Raw genomic sequence first — 13223 nt, 5'->3', positions numbered from 1 at the left:
AATAGCTCTTCAGCTCTGGCCCCTGCTTGGTCTCTTCTGTCCATTACTGTTTGTACACACACTCAAACATACACACACTCAGACATGCTTACACATACACACATATGCACACATGATCACACACACACACATACAAACACATATACAAGCACACACTTTTGTTACTCTGCATTTATTTTTAACACTTAGTATTTGTTTAATGTATTTGCTGAGATCATTGTTTGACTTCCAATAGAGAGAGAGTGTGTATGTGTGTGTGTGTGTGTGTGTGTGTGTGTGTGTGTGTGTGTGTGTATTCTTTTAGTAGTGGGGAAGATGAAAATATTGGAGAATATCACTGCCTGGCAGGTTCATCAAATAAGTCTCTTTAACATGTAAGTTTAAGAACTTTAAAGTAGAAAATTAACTCCCAGGTCTCTTCAAACTTTTGCACACACTTTGAACTATCTTTAAGGTCTTCACTGATTTTTTATCTATCTATCTATTGATTTTGTTTTCAAGAGAGATAGAGATGAGAGATAAGAGAGACAGAGACAGAGAGAGTCAGTCAATGGTCAATGTATCAATGTATAGCCCTGACTGTCCTGGAACTTGCTATGAAGACCAAGCTAATTTATTTTGAACACACCGAGATCTACCTGCCTCTGCCTCTGCCTCTCAAATGCCTTGCCAGGATTAAAGGCGTGCACCACTACACCTAGAGGCATTGATGAGTTATTGATGTGTAGCTTTCTTCTTTAACCTCTGGCCCTGAGGTTTCTTTGCTTGCTCTTACACTCCCACAGCAGCCAATTGTTATGGAACAACTCATGAATCGACAGTCGCTTGTGTTTTCTTTTTTTTCTGGTTCAACTTCCCTATCCCGGTCCCCTGCTCCTTTTTCTCTCTTTTCAGGGCCCACACATGCTAGTCAAGCTCTCAACGATGACGGAGTTACATCCCTATGGTATTCTTTCAGTGCTTCAGTGTTTTTAAGTCTTCAATTTTCCTTTATGTTTTAACCATGCCTCTGAGACTACAGGAGCCATCTTGAGAAAACAGATATTATTTTCTTTTTCTTTCCTTCTCCATTTGGAGTTACACAATGCTTTGTACTCGGTTAGACAAGGTTTTGTTTCTCATTTGATTTTCCCTTAAAGTATCAATATCTTGCTGGGTGGGTAAAGAATATGTCATTTCCGTCTGCACACCCAGAAGCATCTGATCTGGGAACCACTGCTTTATCCGAGCTGGCGCAGCTGTCAGGTACTCATATGACCCCCTAATCCTTTGTAAAAACTTAATTGGACAGCTGCCTTGATACTCTGCAGACTCAATGGCAGCCTCTGTTGAGGAACATAATATGCTATTGTAGTAAGTCTTACAGATTAATGATGCTTCTCTGCAAGAAAGTGGCTGATGGACAAGACTTCCCAAAGTGGGAATGAAGCTACACACTGAGGGGGAAATCACCTTTACTATCTGCCATGAGATGGAGTTGCATTCTTTGAATTTAGAACTGTTGGCATTTTTGTTCTATTAAGGGTTTAATTAGGAAGTGTCAGTGTAGCTGCGCAGTGTTTTAAAGTACTTTTTAACAAGGACACCATTGTCACAGGAAAAACAGTCCTTTCATTTGCACCATTAAAATTACCAGGGAGAAAAACGGGGGTGTGGGGGGTGGAAATACTCCTGGCAGCATATTTTTTAGTTCAGCTGTGACTTCTCAAACTGAATCACCAAAGCCCGTGCCAGGCAATTCTTGCTTATTCAGCAGAGTGATTCAGATTCTTGTAAAATTAAATGTAGGTTGACAAATTAAATTTAACACCACCACCCTGCAGGACATCGTAAATGTGAAGGAGGTGAAAACAAACAGGAGAGGTGTTTTTGTAATAGGCTAATGTAAAGTTAGATTCAGTGAGGCACGGGAATCACATTTCTAAGTACACTTTAGTGCAAAGCGTATCAAGCCACAGTTGCAATTAATTTTTATTGCACGTGCGTGCGTGCGTGCGTGCGTGCGTGCGTGCGTGCGTGTGTGTGTGTGTGTGTGTGTGTGTGTGTGTGTGTGTAGCAAGGGTTGAGCATGCCACAATACCATATGGAGATTGTGGCATCCATAGGGTACCTGGGCAGAGTCCAGTTGCCTCCTTCCCATTGGGTCCTGGGATGGAACCTAGGTCACCTGGCTTGGCAGCAACATCTTCATCTACTGAGCCATCCTGCCAGTCCTGTGATTAATCATTTTTAAAAATATGTGCCCACATCCTCTTTCGTACATTAACAACAGCAGTGTCTTTGTTTCTGCACAGATTTCTTTTGCAGGGGCTAAGAATTTCCCAGAAATGTCTCTTTGGTCCTTGAGTTAAGCACGTCCCTGGTTTTGCATCACCACAGTGTAAGCAATATTTTAAAAACACTTGAAATAAACATCTTACATTGTTAGGGATTAAAATAGTCCATCTGTAAATTATCCTCAAAATGGAGTTTTGTGATTTTTTTTTTAAAGAAAAGGGGCTTATAGGTAATTTGTAACTTACGTCTCAACAGACATTAACAGAAAAGACATTTCCACCTCAACCATGCTTTTTTAAAGTACAAATTAAAAGACTAACAATTTTAGCTAGAAACCCATGTTTAAAGTCTGACTTTGAAGCTGACTGTGGTGGCACACGCCTTTAATCCCAGCACTTGAGAGGCAGAGGCAGGTGAATCTCTTGAGTTGGAGGGCAGCCTGGTCTATGTAGTGAGTTCCAGGACAGCCAGGGGATACACAGAGAAACCTTGTCTTGGAAAACAAAATAAAACAAAAATCTGACTTTGAAAGAAACAGGAAACAAGCAGTATGAGTATTTTCAAAATGTGGACTCATCTCACACAAATATCTTAATTTGCAAACTGTTGACCATAACAAAAGCAGGGCGGCAATAGGTGGACATGAGTTAGTGACTCTGGTCAGACTTCTTTGTAGGATCACCACTCGACATGGACCTTTTCATTTTTGCTTGCCTTATCTCTTACAAGATCCCCCTTTCTTCTACTTTACATTGTTATTTCATTTATTAGTAGTGTGTATTGTTGGTTGTTTTTACTTTTTTGGGGGGGCTTGCCACCCAGCTCCCAAATAAATCACACATGGAAGCTTATTCTTAATTATACATGCCCAGCCTTAGCTTGGCTTGTTTTTTGCCAGCTTTTCTTAACTTTAATTATCCCATCTATATTTTGCCTCTGGGCCTTTTCCTTTTCTTACTTCTGTGTATATTACTTTCACTCTTATGCTGTGGTTGGCTGTGTGGCTTGGTGGCTGGCCCCTGATGTCCTCCTCTCCTTGTTTTCTTGCTCTTCCTTCCTCCTTCTAGATTTCTCCTTCTATTTATTCTCTCTGCCTGCCAGTGCTGACTATTTCTCTTTCCTGCCTTGCTATTGGCCATTCAGCCCTTTATTAAACAGTCAGGTGTTTTAGACAGGCACAGTAACACAGCTTCACAGAGTTAAACAAATGCAACATAAACAAAAGTAACACACCTTTAAATAATATTCTACAAGTGGGCGTGTACATATATGTGTGCGTATACACGTGTGCCTATGTGTGTGTGTGTGTGTGTGTGTGTGTGTGTGTGAGAGAGAGAGAGAGAGAGAGAGAGAGAGAGAGAGAGAGAGAGAGAGAAGTGAATTATTTGATCTTTTCTCAAATACAACTCATTTCTCTTTGCCGCTCCAGATTTAGTCTGCTTCAGAAACCAAGAACTCTAACTACAGCACCAGGGTTCAACACAATTGCCTCAGGATCAAACCTTTTGGAGAGAAACCACACTGTGCCTGTGTACCCACAGGTGATCCAACCATGGGAGCTACTGCACCTCACAAGACAATCAGCTCCTCTGCTCCAAATATTTGAACAAGATTTGAGATCACTTCCTCAGAAAGACATACCCGGTCAAATTCAAACAAACAAACAACAAAACTAAACAGGAAATGGTAAATGAGAGTAAAAAGAAAAATATTGATGCAGGAGTTAGGGTGTGAAATCCAGATGAAGAGTGGAATTTCTAGGAAAGTGAGAACATCAGCTAGACTGGTCTGTATGATAGTCTCTTCCTTAAGCAAAGGAAGAGGTTTCCTGGACAAAGCCAAAGAATAGCCTGAGGCAGAGCTGGATGACTACTTCAGCAGAGCAAACTGGAACACTTGCAGAGGAAGAAGCCATCCTACAGCTGTCCCTGGGCTCCTTGCCCTATTTTTGGCTCTTATTTTGAGATATAAACATATTTAGAAGAGATCATGCACTAAGTAATTTTCTCAAATTTTAGTCATTTGTATACTAGCTTTATGATTTTTGCCATATTTACTTTCTTCTTCTTCTTCTTTTTTTTCTTTTTGGTTTTTCAAGGCAAGGTTTCTCTGTTTAGCTTTGTGCCTTTCCTGGAACTCACTCTGTAGACCAGGCTGGCCTCGAACTCACAAAGATCTGCCTGCCTCTGCCTCCTAAGTGCTGGGATTAAAGGTGTGCACCATCACCGCCGGCTTTTTTAATCACTTTTCCATCTCAGCCATTTTTTTTGGGGGGGGGGCATATTTACTTTCTACTAATGATTCTTTTGTACCTAGCACCTTTAATACAATTGTGTTGTGGAATGTTCTGTATGCTGTGAATGTGTTGCTCTGATTGATTGATAAATAAAATGCTGATTGGACAGTAGCCAGGCAGAAAGTATAGTATGTTGTGGAAATTCTAGGAGGTGGAGCTTAATTGGTAAAAGTAGATTACTGGGGTGAGTCTTGGAAGTGTGTTATCCCTGGCTAAATCAAAACTTATCCACATTAAGTCATTTTATAGGTTTTGATGTGTCCTCTAATTATTTTAATTTAATTTAATGTGAGTGCGCGCGCATGCTCACAGGAGTGCAAACACACATTTGTGTAACATGAATCTTAAAAGGTCTTATTAATAAAAAAAAACCCAGAGCCAGATATTGGGGTGAAAGCTCAGAGAAACGGAACAAGCCAGCCACCTTCTTACCTCTACAAAATCCTTAGTCTTAAGACAAAGAGTTCCTGTTTCCTCACAACTTATACACCTTTTTTGCCCTGCCATCTTACTTCTTGGGATTAAAGGTGTATGTGCTTCCCAACCAAAGGCATGAGGTCTTAAATATTGGGGTTAAAGGTGTGTGCCACCATGCTTGGCTCTGTTCCCAATGTGTCCTTGAACTCACAGAGATGCAGATGAATCTCTCATCTCCTGAGTGATGGGATTAAGGGTATGTGCCATCACTGTCTGGCCTCTGTGTCTAATCTAATGGCTGACTCTGTCCTCTGATCCCCAGATAAGTTTTATTGGAGTGCAGGATATATGACCACACATTTGTCATATCACTGGGTATAAATCAGAAAATAACTTGCTTTTGCATTTGTATTGTGTATTACAGGCCGACATGGCCCAGTATCTTCTAGGTGATTCTGCTGTTTCCACTTCTGGAGGAGAGCTGGGATTACATATGCTTGTGACAGGATCTGGCTTTTTTGTGTGGCCCATGTCATCAGGCTTGCTCAGCAAGTACTTTTACCCAATGAATTGTCTCCTTTGCCAGTGTCCTTAATGACTAAGTTGCAGCAATTGACATTTCCTCCAGCAATGCCACATGTTCATCAATACCTCTTAGTATTCAATTTTTTCCAATTTAATAAAGGGAAAAACACTACCTTATTATTTCAGTTTGCTTGCATTTCACTGCCAATGTGGCTTGGCATTTATGTATTCACAATTATGGGTCGTGCACCTGTCTTCTTTGTGAATTTCCAATTCACTCAAGGCCCAACTTTCCATCTAGCTTCTGACTTTAGTGGCATGGGTTAGTTACCACTTCGTTAGAAGCAGTCAGTTTTTGACTGTTATTTGTGTGGCAAATATTCTTTTCCAGTTCCCTATTTCTATTTTTATATGTGTTTATAGTATCTGTAAAAGGGGGTTTAAACATTTATATAGCCAAATGTACCCTAATTCACCTTTGCATATATTCTTTGTTTCAAACTAGATGAAAGATTAAAACTCACATGCAAGTTGCTCCATTAAAAGTTAGATGTATGATCTGCTTTTAAAATGAGGGAGACACTTCAACAACCTGTTGGTCCCACTTAGGAAACATCAACACCATTGAAGGAGATAAAAGTTTTTAATCAGACCATAAATGTTTGTGTAAGTCGTTGTAAGAAAGCCTCATGTAGTCTAGGTCAAAAGCTATGAAACTTACCCTTCTGACTGACACTGTTTAAAATGTGTTTTAAGCAAAAGTTAGATTTGCCAGTTACTGTGAACCCTTGGGCTTTGTTCTGGGTGGGCGGAGCTATGATCTAATCTCACCTTTCCTGTGTACCAGGTGCTGACTTAGGGACCTCTCACTGTCCTTTCTCTAGTTCTGTTTGTTCACCATTTTTGTTTAAAGCTGCTCCAGGATAAATTAAACCCAAGCACAACAGATTTATAACAGGACTGTCTACCAGGCGAACGTCTCTGTGGCCAGGGGGAATGTGAGAAGCTTGGGTTGGAGAGAATGCCTCTAAATGAATGCTCCCATTGAAGAGACCAGCATCAGGCGCAGATTCCGATTCTGGGAACAGTTCCACTTTGTTTCTCTGACTTTGTATTTAAAACTATCTCTCTGGACTTCCCTCTTTCCTTCCCACTTTAGGGAGTGAAGTCTCCTTACCCATGGCTACCACAGCTCTCTACTCTGGTAACTTGAGGAGAGTTAGGCAAATTCTTCCAGTTCTGAGCTCTTAAAATGGAAAGATGTGAGTTCTAATCTTACTTTATTTGAAATACTTATTTTATTTGAAACACCAAGTAGACCTTAGTTCTTCCAACTGTCTTCCTGAATATCCATCCCCTGGGAACATGCCTGTGCTGTATCATTCCCTGATGCCTTCACAGTCCTGCATGATGCCGTAACGACTGCTTCTTTGATTTATCTATTCTATGAGACATTGGTCTACTTTCTGAGAACAACTGTCAACGTGAATACTCATGTTGAGTCTGCACTCAGCAGAGTCCAAAATGCATTAGGCACTCTACAGATGCCTTCTTACTGGGTCTGTGCTAGAGCAAAAGAAAACATTTGCTTTTTTTTTTTTCCAGCATGCTGTTATGACCTTGGCCTAGGGGAAAGTGAGGGAGTTGATAGCTTTTGATACAAATGCATCTGAGGAATCAGAGTACCATTATTGGAGATTCACCAGATAGGGCTTGAAAGAGGAAGTGTGGTGACCTCAGCTAATCTACTTATGGGAAACAGCCAAAGATTAAGCAAAACCAGACATGGTTGGAATACCTCTGAAAAAGAGAGTTAAAAATATGTGCAGGCTATGCACATAATCCAACAAGTGATGCTTAGGTCACTGTATCCATGGATCAATTTCCTCAAATTTTATGAGTTAACTTGTTGATAATATCACTTAAAATCAGATAGATGGTGATGGGATATATAGCTGAGCATGCCACGAGTTACTGAAGACATCTGAAGTTCATATAGTTAACCAACCTTGAGATTTATTTAGATTATCACTGAAGAATTATTTGCATGCCAAAGAGTCTTGTAGTGTGCCTTTTCTAAAAATGACCAAAATATGTTGTAGCAATTTTAAAGCATGGAGTATGCTGTCAATAGGAATCTTCAAGGCCAGTCATTTAAATAGATACTAATTAATTCCAGAAATTAAACAAGTACTTGCGTTTTGTATAACCCACATCCAGGAATAGTCCTGGTGGCATTTTCCTTGTTGTAGAATTTTCTACTGTCTTTGTCATATTAGGATTCTTTCCGTGCAAAGTACACACACACACACACACACACACACACACACACACATGTGCGTGCTCACACTCACACACTGTGTAAATTATTTTAGTTCCACGTTAACTAAAGCAAGACACTCAGAGTTCTCAAGTACTTTAAAATGTATGGTATGAAAACCCCTCTGGTTAAATTGCTGTCTCCCACCCTTTGCCCCAGAAGGCAGTAAAAATGGGAATATAAAGAAGAGTCATGCTTCTTCTGGGAAACTTCTACTAGATAAGCTCTTCTTGCCTGAATCATTGAGACAGGAAACAGACGGGCTCTGGCTTCCTTGGCTATCAGTGGCTGAGTGAAAGTTATAGGCAGCTATATGAATTGGTAATCAGGGGGCTTTTTAAAGTAGGGAAAATAGAATACATTTTTCTGAGACAACATCTTAGTGCATAGCTCTTTCTGTCCTCGAACTCACAAGCTTGATCTCAAATTCACAGATATTTGTCTGCCTCTGCCTCCCAAATGCTCGGATCAAAGTCTTGTGCTACCACACCTGACTTTAGAATACAATTTTACTTCATACTATTAAACCCTTCCTCCACTGCTAAAAAACAAGCAAAGCTAGATAACCCAGTCAATGATAGAAACTAAGTTGAATTAAGAAGCAATGGGACACTCGTTGACTCTAGAAGAACACTCCGGCTGGTATTTTGTCATTCACTAAGAAAACAGGTGAGAAATTATACTGTATTTAACATCATGTCTTTTTCTCTTTAAACTTGGTGGAACTGCATGAAGGCATGGAGGTCTATATTTTGAGAAAAGTTTGATCTCAATATTCTTGGATCAGGAGCCATTCTGATTCTCTTAGTGCATGAAGAGCTAGTACAAGGTAGCATTATAAGTTTACACTCTTCCCTGGGGCTTCAATTGGATTTTTATGGTCAGTAACTTGGGAGTACTGTATTAATTTCCTTTCTGTTGGGCAATAAACTACCCTGACAAAGGCAAATTAAGGGAGAAGGTGTTTATTTAGCTCAAGTCCCAAGTCCTATTGATTATGGCAGGCAAAGTGTAGTGGCAGGAGATTGAGGCAGCTGGTCATCTCATGGCCATGGCCAGAGGAAGAGAGCAATGCATGCCTGAATGCTAGTGCTCAGCTTATTCTTTCCATCTTTCTATAACCCAGGATTCCCCACCCAGGGAATGGTGCCACCCACAGTCGGTGAACCTTTCTACTTCCACCTTATTATGAAAACTCCCCCCAAGACTTGCTTAGAGGCCCGTATCCCTGGTGATAGATGGTAAATTCTGCCAAGTGGATGGTGAACTCAAACCATTAAAGTTGCCTTTTGGTGATCAACTTGCTTGTTTTATGGATTCTTAAATGTGGCTATAGCCAATATGGTTATAGATAACATCAACTATACATTACTTATTGAGTTACCAATACCTCTTCCTCAGAAAGTACCCAGGAAGTCATTTAGATATTAGGAATAGAGTAAAAGCTTAGAGGCAGGAAGACTTAGTATGACTTTTGTTGGTACAATAGAAAGCTGCTTGATGATCGTTCCAGGAGACCCAGACTCTTCTTATGACTCCATAGCATTGACTCCTCCCCCAGAAAAATTTGTATAATATATAAATTATGGTATATAATACGCAGTAATATTAAGATTCCTTTTCAAAATGGGACAAAAATGGGCAGTGACATACACTCTAAATCCCATCTATGTGTAATACCGTTCTTACTTTCTTGTTCAGTCTTTTTGGAATGTGACTCTTCAGTGGGAGTATACATTTGAAGAGATAGTATAAAGCAATGTGGGTCCACAGAAATGCCACATTTTCTTTATTGGTATTTCTAAGCAGAGGTTGGTGTTCAGTGCTGTTAGTGGCTTTCTTTGAACATAGCTTCCCTGGTCTGCTAGAATCCATACAATGTGTGATGGTTAATACTGATTAATAATTAATATCACCTTAACAGGACAAGCCTTTTGACATGCCTCTCAGGGATTGTCTACATTAGGCTAAGTGAGGTGAAACCCAACTTACCTGTGAGTGACACCATTTTCTGGATGGGGTCTTAGACTGAATATAAAGGAGAAAGAGAGCTGGGCTGGATAGTTTTAGTCAACTTGAAACTAGCTATAGTCATCTGAGAGGAAGGAACCTTGAGTGAGAAAATGTCTCCATAGGATGGGACTATAGGCAAACCATTGGAGCATTTTCTTAGTGATTGATGGGGAGGGCCTAGCCCATTGTGGGTGGTACCATGCCTGGGCTGGTGGTCCTGGATTCTATAAGAAAGCCGGTTGAACAAGTCATGAGGAGCAAGTCAGTAAGCAACACTCTTTGATGGCTTCTGCTTCAGCTCCTCCTTCCAGATTCCTACCCTGCTTAAGTTCCTGTCCTGACTTCCTTCAGCGATGAACACTGATGTGGAAGCATAAGCCAAATAAAATATTTCTTCCCCAAGTTTATTTTGATCATAATGTTTCATCATAGCTATAGTAACCCCTATGTAAGACAAGAACTGAGGACTAGCATTCACCTTTGGCTGCTTCCTGACTGTGGATACAATGTGGCCAGCTGCCTCTAATTCCTGCCATCCTGCTGACTCCCCTCCTATGACTTGCTATACCTCAAACGGTTTGCCCCAAACAGCCGTTTCGTCCCTTTAGGTTACTCTTGGCAAGATGTTTTATCACAGTAACAGGAAAAGAAACAAATTCACAGTGTCTTAGTGAGCAAACATTAATCCTTCCTTTTTAGGAGAAGAAATGGAGCACAGGATGAAACAACACCCCCCCCACCCCCCCACCCCCCCCACCTCCCCCACCCCACCCCCACCCCACTCCCCCCCACCCCCACCCCCTGCCGCCCTGGGGGCGGGGAGTTGCAGTGCTTGGAATGGATGTCACAGCCCTGCCAGTCATCATGATGCCCTTCATTTCTGCAGATTATGAGAGAGACCTCAGAAGCTCTCCAAAGCAAACTGCCCTTCCAGCTTAGGCCCTCGGGGAAGATCTCTGATGCATTCTCACTTCCTTGAAATGCTGTGCTTCGTTCCTTACAAATACCCTTTCATGGAGCTTACAAGAAGAAACAGGAGCTCAGGCATAAGTCAGCAATAAGCTGGCTGAGTAACTCTGGGTGAGGCAGCTGCCTGGGCCGGGGTGGGGAGGTGGGGGAGGGTGGGGATGGGGTGGGGTGGGGTGGGGGAGGAGGGGTGTGGGGTTGGGGGGATGGGCAGGTGGACAAGGGTGGTCTCGGCATCCAGAGTAGGCTCTTCCTCAGCCCTTGGCTATTGTTCTGTTCCTCAATAGAGGCAAGGATCAGTCCCATTCTTGTCCATCTTTGGTTCAAGTCTTCCACTCCCTCCTCCAAAATACACAACGTTCCATCTGACTCACTGCCATGCTTCTTTAACCTCAGGCAGGTGGTGTCACCTGTAAGAGCTGCTGTTTATTTATTAACGGAAACTGACAGTCATGGGTGCTCTCTGAAGCGCTCATTAGGGACACATGAGAGACAAAGCTCCTCATCAGGGCCAGGGGTGCAGCTGGATGTGAACTTAAGTGTGGCTCGCTGCAATCTCACAGCTGAACGGGCCCCTTCTTTACAAAGACGGGTGATGCCAGCCTCCCCAGTGCCTGGCAGGCTCAGAATTACATGTCTAAGACACTAGCATTTATTTGCTGACTTTGTTTATGTGAATTTGTGTTCATGTGCATGCAGTTATGTGTACCTTGTGTGGGCAGAGCCTACAGAGGCCAGATGAGGGTCTCGGATCCTCTGGAACTGAAGTTATGGGTAGTTGTGAGTCACCATGTGAGTCCTCAATAAGAGCAGTAATGCTCTTAAACTCTAAGACAGCTCTTCAGACCCTCCGTATTTTCTTTATGTAAAGATTTGATTAGCATACACTAGCATATCCTGAGGGGGCCACTGAACACTCTCTAGTTAGGTTTCATGCTTTCTCCATAGAAGGGAATCCATGCCTGATGCTTAGGCCCTAGGAGAGAACTTACCACAGTTGTGTAGCTAAATGAATATGGTGACAAATTGCTCGCTAATCACTTACATTTATAACCACAGAGGAATCCTACCCTTAGCCTTAATCAGAGATGTTTCTTTGCAATAAATGCCAGTGAATGGAGAGACTCGTGGCTGCTCATAGTACTGAGAAGAAGAGGCAACTGAGTGCTTAGCCCTAAACAAGGTGTTTACGCTCCTCTCCCCCCAAATTTAGGGAACACTGTTGAAGAGGGGGCGGAAAGAATGTAAGGGTCAAAAGGTGGAAGGGCGAACTGGAAAATGTGTCCTGGGCATGGCACAGCCATTGCAAACACGAACTCACAGCAGCAGGGGTTGTCCGCACTGGGCCTCCACAAGCCTGGGCTTGTCAGTAGACAGTCATGGGTCTTATGTAGGCTTAAGGGATCCGACCTCTCCTTCATGAAATATTGGATACTTATGGATTCTGGGGTAATGAGCCATTGATTATAGTTGTGTAGCCACTGGGAGCCCGCCAAGTTCTATTGGCTAATTCTAAATCCATGCTCACCCCAACAGGCCTGGTTAAACTCAGCGACTCACAAAACAGCAAATAAGACAGGAACATAGGAGGAGGGGGGCATTGGTCGGGTTGGGAGGGGCATCATATTGTAGATAGATGCAAGACAAGATGAGTTTCAGTAGAGGCCAGTCAGGTTCTGGGAATTGGTTCTGCTTATATTCATGACTGCTAGCTAGGAAAAAGTTAGATTTTGTGGAATCCAGGACTTTGAAGTTAAAGCGTCATTGCCTTGGAGTTGACAGAACCGTACTGGTGTTTTCCTAGGCTGTCAAGAAGCTTGCCACACATGCCTTCCCTGAGAACTCTTCTGCTTGGTTTCTGCATTTCCTCTCCTCTTGCATCCAAACCACAAGCTCTCAGTTGCTCACCCTGAGAAACCAAAGGAGATCACCACAAAGTGGCCCCATGGATGAAAGCCCTCTTTCCACAGAAACTCACTGGAGCACCAGCCAAAGACACTGTCCAAGGTTTTTCCTAAGAAATGCACCCACGACAACAGCAATCCAGTGATGACAAACGATCATCTGGCTTAGTTAGAATTCTCTGCAACAAGCATTTTTCATAATGTTTTGGCTTTATATAAAAAATAAAAGACTTTGTGAGAGTTACCACATTGCATAGTGAAACTTAAAACTGTTTGAATCCTGCCCTTCAAATACAAATGGATGTCTTCTGTGAAAATCTCATCTTCATGTTACATTCTAGGAAGCTCTCCAAGCTATGATAAATTGTCATTATTTATTATTATAATTATTATTATTATTTTACATTAATCTCATTTTTTGTTCCTTTAAAGAAAATTGACCTTACAGTTAGAGACAGGAGTGCAACCATTTTGAAGTTGCTGTGGGCCAGGATAGGAGTTTCAT

The 13223-nt window shown here is 41.9% G+C and overlaps 1 protein-coding gene and 1 long non-coding RNA gene across 4 annotated transcripts in view; one reads left to right on the top strand and one right to left on the bottom strand.

Moving 5' to 3' along the window:
- Phldb2 (pleckstrin homology like domain family B member 2) overlaps positions 1–13223 on the bottom strand; it is a 235332-nt gene that overhangs the window by 217867 nt on the left and 4242 nt on the right. The window lies entirely within an intron of this gene.
- Positions 8204–12967, top strand: LOC119088787. 2 transcript variants are annotated; one of them, XR_005092515.1, is made up of 3 exons: positions 8204–8504; positions 10735–10928; positions 12619–12967. It is a non-coding gene; the product is annotated as an uncharacterized LOC119088787 (long non-coding RNA). The 2 variants fall into 2 exon arrangements; XR_005092514.1 differs by lacking the exon at positions 8204–8504 and having other exon boundaries at positions 10699–10928.

Source organism: Peromyscus leucopus, chromosome 12 (assembly GCF_004664715.2).
Source record: "Peromyscus leucopus breed LL Stock chromosome 12, UCI_PerLeu_2.1, whole genome shotgun sequence".
Classification (NCBI taxonomy): domain Eukaryota; kingdom Metazoa; phylum Chordata; class Mammalia; order Rodentia; family Cricetidae; genus Peromyscus; species Peromyscus leucopus.
This window is presented reverse-complemented; position numbering and strand designations above follow the sequence as displayed.